Source organism: Triticum urartu, chromosome 2A (assembly GCF_056163025.1).
Source record: "Triticum urartu cultivar PI428250 chromosome 2A, HENAU_Tu73, whole genome shotgun sequence".
NCBI classification, from domain to species: Eukaryota; Viridiplantae; Streptophyta; class Magnoliopsida; order Poales; family Poaceae; genus Triticum; species Triticum urartu.
Genome location: NC_141874.1, coordinates 297,902,694 through 297,912,204, shown reverse-complemented (window position 1 = coordinate 297,912,204; position 9,511 = coordinate 297,902,694).

The window sequence follows — 9,511 nt, the reverse complement described above, 5'->3', positions numbered from 1 at the left end:
GCCAGTCGCCCCAAAATTCAACCCGTGGTCCTCCTATCCGATCACTTTCGATCATAGGGACCATCCCACTAGTATCCGTCATGGCGGATTCACCGTACTGGTTTTGGACCCAATCATTGACGGATTTCACCTGACTCGAGTCCATATGGATGGCGGCAGCAGCCTGAACCTGCTTTATCAGGACACAGTGCGCAAAATGGGTATAGACCCCTCAAGGATCAAACCCACAAAAACGACCTTGAAGGGTGTCATTCCAGGTGTAGAGGCCCACTACATAGGCTCAATTACACTGGAAGTGGTCTTCGGATCCCCGGATAACTTCTGAAGCGAAGAGTTAATCTTCGATATAGTCCCGTTCCGCAGTGCTTATCACGCGCTACTCGGGCGAACCGTATTTGCTAGATTCAATGCGGTACCGCATTATGCTACCTCAAGCTCAAGATGCCAGGACCTCGCAGAGTTATTACAGTCAATGGAAACACAGAGAGCTCTCTCTGAACAGAGGAGCACACCGTGGCCCTCGCAGCAGAAGCGCAAAGCAGCCTCTCAAGGCAATCGACCAGTTCGGCGCTTCAAAGCCAGGACACCTTCAAGAGCGCTCGGAGCAATGGGCAAATAGACCACCTGGCGCGATTCAAGCTCGCATAGCAATACGGCGGCCGCCCCAATCCCAGCCTAACGGCGAGTCGCGCCACGCGTACATAATTACGCATTAACAATACCATGGGCACAGGTGGGGAGGGGGGCACAACTGCGGCACGCCCCAAGACGCGGCTTAAACCGCACTAGGGGCTTCCCCGTTTGGTTATTTTCCTTTTTTTCAGGACCTTAATCTTTGGAAACACTGTCCGGCAGCACTATTGCCGAACACATGATGCAGCAACCAAGGAGGCAGACAGCTACATCATACCGCGGAATTCCCAGGTGGATTACAGTAACGAGCAAAATATTCGATTTAATATCATTCTCAACTTGCCCTTGGATGGGACATAGTCCTACTCTTTGCTTATCACACTATCTGCATCACTCTGCTTTAACGCAATTTTTTGAATAAAGAATGCATGACATTACGACTATTATTGCATTCTTGTTATATATATATATCTATGTGTTCATTAATGATGCATTGCAACCGTACACTTTGGTATGGCCAATACACCAGGGGCTTACGTACCCCACAATATGGTGTGAAAAGTCCGAACACTTTCACAAGTGCGGCACCCCAAACTTATAGCATTATATGCATCAGGTCCGAATCATGTCTTTGGTCAAATGTTGGGTTTGCCCGGCTCCTATGTTTTGGTACCTTACGTTCCGCTCTATCGTCTAAGGTAGTGCTAGGAGAACTACTGCAATTGTGCCCCGGATCTGCTGGGTTCAGCACCTCAGTAGAGAAAGCTAAAACTGACTGTCATGATAAGGCAAAAGACTCTAAAGACTGGTCGCTGTTCGGCACGGTTTTCGAGTCCCTAAAGACGTATGCCGCTTAGAGCGAGGGGCCGACATTGTCCGTCTTAAAGGTGTGTATCGCGCCCCAAATTCGGCCTTCCGAATACCAGGGGCTTCGCTAAAATTTTAAATTATAGAATTCTATGGCTAAGTGAGAGTGATAAAGCATCATTAGTCCGGTTGCCTTGTTCGCTGTGCTGAGCACCTCCATCAAAGGACCCAAACATGGGAACAAGAGTGCTCATGTTTATCCCGAACGCCCCAGCACTCGTGGCATGGTGGCAGAAGCCGAGGACTAGCCATCTCTCAGATTGGATAAACAGCCAAACAGAAGGTAATATTTTAAATTCAAACAAGTGTTGCATAGCGCATATGAAACAAGTTTTCATAAATACAGGATAAAACGAGCAAGTCTCACTCAAATATTACATCTTTTGAACACTCGTCCGCTATGAGACGAGCACCCGGCAGAACACCCTCGTAGTACATCTCGGGGTGGCGGTGCTCCTTGCCCTCCGGCAGCCCCTCCATGATCAGCTTCACGGCGTCTAGCTTGACCCACTACAATTTCACACGGGCGAAAGCCCGGCGTGCACCCTCAATGCAGACAGATCGCTTGACGACCTCCGGCCGCGGGCAGGCATCCACAAGCCGCCTCATGAGGCCAAAGAAGCTGTTCAGAAGGGCGTCACCAGGCCACAGCCGGACTATAAAGCCCTTCATGGCCCGATCAGCCGCCTTATGTAGCTCGACCATCTGCTTCGGCTGGTTGCTCATTGGCACCAGGTGTTCGGCCTCAGCAAATTGAGACCAGAACAGCTTCTCCGTAGAGCTTCCATCCTCGGCCTGGTAAAATTGTGCGGCATCGGACACGCTGCGGGGCAAATCTGCGAATGCTCCTGGAGAGCTTCGGTTTCGGGTAAGTAATCAGTAATTTACTTTTACATGCTTGCTTTGCATATAGAATGCCTTACCCGCCGTTATCTTCTTCATTGTGTCGATCTCCTGGTGGGCCTTTTGGGCTTCGGCCTTGGCACTTTTTGCGCCCTCGAGGGCCGCGGCAAGCTCAGACTCTCGTGTCTTTGAGTCAAGTTCGAACGCCTCGTGCTTCGCCACGAGAGCCTGGAGCTCTTGCTGCACCTCGCCCACCCGAGCCTCGTGCTTCTCTCGCTCGGTGCGCTCCTTGGCCGCGTTATCTTCGGCCTTGGTTCGCACTTGCTTCAGGGTCGCCACCTCGGTGATGGCCCCTGGCGAATATGCGATGATCCTGTCATTTTGCAATCGCGTCTTCTTTTTATATATACATATCTATAGACAGGGTATTACTTACCCTTGTTCTCCTCGAGCTACCTCTTGACAAGGCCGAGCTCTTTCCTGGACCCCTTGAGGTCCTGCTTCAGTGCGGCGACCTCCGCAGTCAGTGCAACGGACGCCAGCAGCGAAGCCTGCATATGCATATTGACATACTTATATTAGACTCCTACGATATTATTTGATCCTCTGTTCGGCTTTTCTTTGTGAACACCGCACAAAGCATCAGGGGCTACTGTCTATGCGGTATTATTTCTACTACATTTTAAAACACTTACCTCAAAGCCTATTAGAAGGTTGGCACAGGCTTTAGTCAACCCGCTCTTGGCGGACTGAACCTTCTGGACCACCGCACTCATAATAGTACAGTGCTCCTCGTCGATGGAAGCGCTGCGAAGCGCTTCCAGCAGATTGTCCGGCGCCTCTGGATGGACAGAGGTCACCGGTACAGGCATCTTGCCCCTCTTAGAAGGAGGCTGCCTGCCCGAGCCCGGAACCACTGGAGATTCCGGCGCGGTGTTTGGCTGAGGGCCGAACTCGGAGCTTTCAGGGGCCCCGTCCCCTCGGCTCCCGGAGTCCTGAAGGTCGCCTTGAGGCGCCTCCAGGGCTGTCTCCCCTTGACCCGGTGCCTGTTGAGACAGCACCTCGGCGTTGTCAGCAGTATGAGGGGAGGTGGCGGTCGGGACTCGATCGCTGTCCATGTCCGACGAGCCCAGGGAGCCGTCCGATGATACATCGATACTGGCTCGTGGCGGCCTGCATAATTATGTTCGGCGTTAGGGAAAGTAGTGCGACAAAGGAATACTATGAGTTACTCTAGTACCCGAATACTTACGATCTCCCCAGGGGCTTAGCCCTAGGCAACCACTCATCTTCGTCTTCATCGGTGGCGGTGGAGCTGTCTGGAAGGAAGTCCTTCCCTTCTTCGACCCTTTAGCCCCCATAGTCGGGACGGCCTTCCTTTTCTTGTCTCCCCTGCCTGGAGGTGGAGCATCTTCTTCTTCCTCCTCGTCTTTGGGGGAGGAGTGTGCCGCAGAGTCATCGGACGATGAGTCCGATAACACCTGGCGCTGGGAACTCTTTCGGGTTCCCTTGGCCTTCTTGTTCTTCTTCGGCACCTTGTAAGGAGCCGGAGTCAGCATCTTCGTCAGGAGAGCACCTGCAGTGTCTTCGGGCAAAGAGGCCGGACAGTTAATCTACCCCGACGTCTCCACCTAGTCCTGTCAAAGGCATGGAGATTAGATGCCGTGCATGATTAAGCTAGGGGAAATAAATGTCCTACGGGACGTATTAAACTCACCGAACGCGCTAGGCGCTTTGTGCTTAGTCCGTGGTCCTCGGCGAGAGAAGGAGGGACCTCGGCGCCCTTGAACAGCACCTTCCAGACGTCCTTGTGCGTCGTATCAAAGAGCTCGCTCAGAGTCTGGTGCCGGGCCGGGTCGAACTCCCACAAGTTTAAATCCCGTTGTTGACATGGGAGGATCCAGTGGATGAGCATAACCTGGACTATGTTGACAAGCTTGAGCTTCTTGCTTTCCATACTCCGGATACATTTCTGGAGCCCATCCAGCTCCACCGATGAACCCCACGACAAGCCCTTCTCTTTCCAGGAAGTGAGCCATGTAGGGAATCAGGACCGAAACTCGGGGGCTGTCGCCCATTTGGCGTCGCGCGGCTCGGTGATGTAGAACCACGCCGATTGCCATCCCTTTATTGTCTCCACAAAGGAGCCTTCCAGCCATATAACGTTGGGCATCTTTCCCACCATGGCTCCGCCACATTTTGCTTGTTGGCGTCGTACCACCTTCGGCTTGATATTGAAGGTCTTTAACCACAGGCCGAAGTGGGGCCGGATGCGGAGGAAATCCTCACACATGAGGATGAACGCCAAAATGTTGAGGACGAAGTTCGGGGCCAGATCATGAAAGTCCAGCTCGTAGTAGAACATGAGACCACGGATGAATGGATGGAGGGGAAACCCCAGTCCGCGGAGGATGTGGTGGAGGAAAACTACCCTCTCGTGAGGTTCCGGGGTAGGGACGATCTACCCCACAGCGGGTAGCCGATGCGCGATATTCGCAGCTAAGTATCCTGCTCCGCGCAGCTTCTTGACGTCTCCCTCTGTGATGGAGGAGACCATCCACCTTCCTCCCGCTCCGGACATGGTTGGAGAAGGTGGAGGTGGGAAGTGCGGACTTGGGCGCTAGAGCTCGAGTGTGCGAAAATGGATGAGCAAAGGAGGAAGAAGCCATGGATGAAACGGTGAATCCTTATCCCTTTATATGGGCAGACGAAACTATGCGCCCCCACTAGCCTGGTAAAACTCGCTTATCCCCCAAGCGCCGTAATTGATGGCGCGGTTGGGTTACCCATGCTCGTATTGATGAGAATCACGTAATAAGGCGACACAATCTCTGCTTTGACAAGACGTGTTAAAAAACTGCCTCGCGTTATGTGCGGGGCCAGTTAAAGGAAACGGTTCGAATAATCACCGGGCCATGACATAACGTCATGCTGCCAAAACAAGTCAGCAAATTAGATCTGCAAAAATATTATTCTCTCTACGGTGGTATGTGGAACTTATTTTGCAGGGTCGGACATTATACTTGTATTCAGATTCTTCCATGGTGTATTCGGAGGAGGAACCCGCCTTGCAATGCCGAAGATAATACTGCATGCCGGACTCATCGTCATTGAAGCCTGGTTCAGGGGCTACTAAGGGAGTCCTGGATTAGGGGGTCTCCGGACAACCGGACTATCCCCATTGGCCGGACTGTTAGACTATGAAGATACAAGATTGAAGACTTCGTCTCGTGTCCGGATGGGACTCTACATGGCGTGGAAGGCAAGCTAGGCAATACGGATAGGGATATCTCCTCCTTTGTAACCGATCTTGTGTAACCCTAACCCTCTCTGTTGTCTATATGAACCGGAGAGTTTTAGTCTGTAGGACACAAGAACTACAACATACAATCATAACATAGGCTAGCTTCTAGGGTTTAGCCTCTCTGATCTCGTGGTAGATCTACTCTTGTACTACCCATATCATCAATATTAATCAAGCAGGACGTAGGGTTTTACCTCCAACAAGAGGGCCCGAACCTGGGTAAAACATTGTGTCCCCTGCCTCTTGTTACCATCTGGCCTAGACGCACAGTTCGGGACCCCCTACCCGAGATCCGCCAGGTTTGATACCGACAGCCCACCTCACATTATCACCATATTTCTTGGAGTCCGTGCGAGGCAGGCGGGAGATCTCTTCTCCCTCCCTCGCCTCTCTCTTCTCAGCTGATGCCCGCCGAGCGATTAGATTTTGGCTATCGACGGTTTATTCAATTGCAGTCCCACATGTCAGTGAAAATGCAAGACAACGTGTGTCCCCTCTAGTGAGCGGCGTGCGAGCCGGACTGTCGGGGGTGCAACATGAACACGACAGATGTGCTTTAAGTGTGCCGCCTTTTCCTTTTGAACTTGCAAAGTGTAACATTTTCGTGTGATCGATCGATAGAAATCCAGAACAACATGACGAAGGCGGGGCTTTCCCGCGCGTTAGGCGGGCTAGTTTGGCCTAGTGGGCTTGAGTGATATGACGTGCTGAAGTGCCGTCCACTTGCTCCATTTTTATGTAAGAAAGCGTCTCCACTCTTACGTGGGAGGAGTGCGAAACACGGCGGATCTGATTTTGATCGAGTGATAACTGTTCCCTGTGAAATAATAGAGCACTCCTAGCGATTATAGCATGATAGTTAGGGCATCTCCAGCGCCGATCCACAAATTTACACCGACATCTATCCGAAGACACTGATGCCATAGGATGCCATCCAATATTTCCCACATACCTTTCGACAACTATATGAACTAACCGGAGGAAATTCATGCACACAAAGCAAATTTCAAATTAATCGGATGAAATTAATTACATTTCAAAAACTTTTCCTATAAACTGGACGAAATTCATTACATATTTTGCACAAACCTTACTAAAACATACTGTAAACCTTATCTAAATGATCGCCGGCGCCCAACCACCATGTCCGGCCATGAGCCCCGAGAACTGATGCTCCGGCTATTGCCTTTGCCTCCTCCTCATCTGCCTCGGCTTTGTCCATCTCCGCCTTGATAACCTCCTCCTCTCGAGCACAAGGTTCTGAAGATTTCCGCCTCCACGTCGCCGTCAAGTGGCTAACCATCTGCCAATGCTTACCCCACCGAGCTTGGCGTCGACTGAGTGGAGGAGCGGTGGCCTTCCTGGGACCAGAGCGGCAGTGAGCTACAATGTACTACTCTTCCTCGCCACCGGCTGCGCACGCGCACGCGTGCCGACTTCATGGTCATGGTGGCGGAGGGCGGCCAGGGGGAGCTGACGATGTCCTTCATCTGCTCCTGCGATAGTACGTCCAAGAGAGGTTTGGAGCACGCACCATGAGCAGAGCCGCCGATGTCCTTCGTCTGCTCCTGCGACAGTACGTCCAAGAGAGCTTTGGAGCGCCAGGAGGCAATGGTTGCAGTGGTGCCCACAGAAGGAAGGCACCAGATGAGAATGACCATAGGTCTTTGGCTATTGCTAGGAGCTGGGGCTGATGTTAGGGCCTGTTTGGTTATAGGGACTAGACCAGAAAAAGTCCCTTTTAGTCCCTATGTGACCAAACAGGAGGGACTTTTTCTTTAGGGACTAGAAAAATACTCTACTGCAGGGTCTTTTTTATTTAGTACCTGGGACTAAAAAAATCAAGTCCCTAGCAACCAAACACCCCCTTAATATAGCGGGCGAATAGCAATGAGCTGCGGTAGACAGATGGATGGCTGGCGCCAAAGTAGGTTCGTCGGCAGCCACATGTCATTAGTGTGGGCGGCGGACGGACGGATGGTTGTGGTGTCGTTACGTGGAGAAGTCGCTTGCATCGGGATGCCCCATGGGTGGTGCTCTCTCGTCCGTCGCGCTGCTGCAACACCGACGCCTGTGAGAGGTCGTGTCGGGTGTGAATGCGATATTGATGTTCTGGAGCGACAGTGACCGTTTCAGGCGGGAAGCACACGGTAGCGATGGAAGGGGTTTCAGTAGGCTAGGGTAGTCAGATGCTGGTGTGGTGGTAAATTATGTGAACTCATGGATGACGAGCCTTTGATGTGTATGCGGCATGTATGGACAACCAGTCGTCCATGCAACCGCTCTTGTCGCCAGGTAGCCTTCGACGACCACCATTAGACACCACACAACCATGCATAACTTACGAATAATGGACGAATTGATCAAACACACACTCGTGCGTATATAGGTACCATAGTACCCTCTGTAGCTAGGTTGTTTTATAGATTGTCATTGTGATGGATGATATACATGAGCAAGCCAAGTCACATTGTCGCGTCGTGTGCAGAGCCATGGCTAATGTCGAGTAGCTCGGCGCCCAAGCACAAGTATGACATTGCTGTTGAGCCAGGTGAATACATGCTCGGTGTTTGTGGAGGCCAACAACAAACGTCTAAGCAATAATATTAGGCACCGCTGGGGTGCGCAGGTGACGGGCTCGCCGTTTGAGTTACGCCATGAGCAGGACTTTGATTGAGAGGGTGACGTGCATGCATTACCATGGTTTGACAGCATGAGCGCGAGTGTTTGCACGCGTACATGCTACTTGCTTCTATGGACGGTGTGCGCTAATGTGTGCATCAAGTATAATATAAAAAAATCGGTTTGTGCATTTAGCGCAAAGTATTTCATTTTCATTTGGCTGATGAGTGTGCGTTGCAACGAGGAGTCCGTGGTTTGATTCCTCACATACACATAATTTTGGTTTTTATTTCTTTCTCCACTGACAGGTAGGCCCGCATAGATAGATAGATAGATAGATAGATACAAAACACGAGCTGATGAGGCACATGTGGACTGTTTGACTAGTCAACCAGACAAATACGGAGCTATACGCTGAGCCAGTGACTGTAAAATCACCATATTCGTATATAATGACTGTATTGACGTATTCTTAAGTACAATGGTCAAATTGAGCTATCAAGACAAGTTCAATGACCACCAATGCATTTTACTCGGTAATAAATGACCAGGATTAAAGGGGCATCCAAATTTGCTTCGTTGTTTGTCCTTGAGCTCTTGACAAACCAATGCACTATACGGTTGTCTAGCCACTCTGCCCTAGAGTTCTCACCAAGCGTCGTTCATGCCACCACGCCGCACACTAACCGGTAAGGAAGCGATGGCATCCTGCTGGACCTAGTTCCTCGCCGCCCACGACCGCACACAAAATGGTAGGGACACAGCTGGAATCAGGTTCTTCACCGTCAGCCAGCTCTTTGCCGTCAGATAGCTGATGGCAAAGAAGGTCCTTGCCATCAGCATACAAAAAGCTGACGGCAAAGAAAGAGAGGGCTACTGTCGGTGTCAAAACCGGCGGATCTCGGGTAGGGTGTCCCGAACTGTGCGTCTAGGCCGGATGGTAACAGGAGGCAAGGGACACGAAGTTTTACCCAGGTTCGGGCCCTCTCGAAGGAGGTAAAACCCTACGTCCTGCTTGATTAATATTGATGATATGGGTAGTACAAGAGTAGATATACCATGACATTGGAGAGGCTAAACCCTAGAAGCTAGCCTATGGTATGATTGTTGATGTGTATGTCGTCCTACGGACTAAAAACCCTCTGATTTATATAGACACCGGAGAAGGTTAGGGTTATACAAAGTCGGTTACAATGGTAGGAGATCTGCATATCCATATTGCCAAGCTTTCCTTCCACGCCA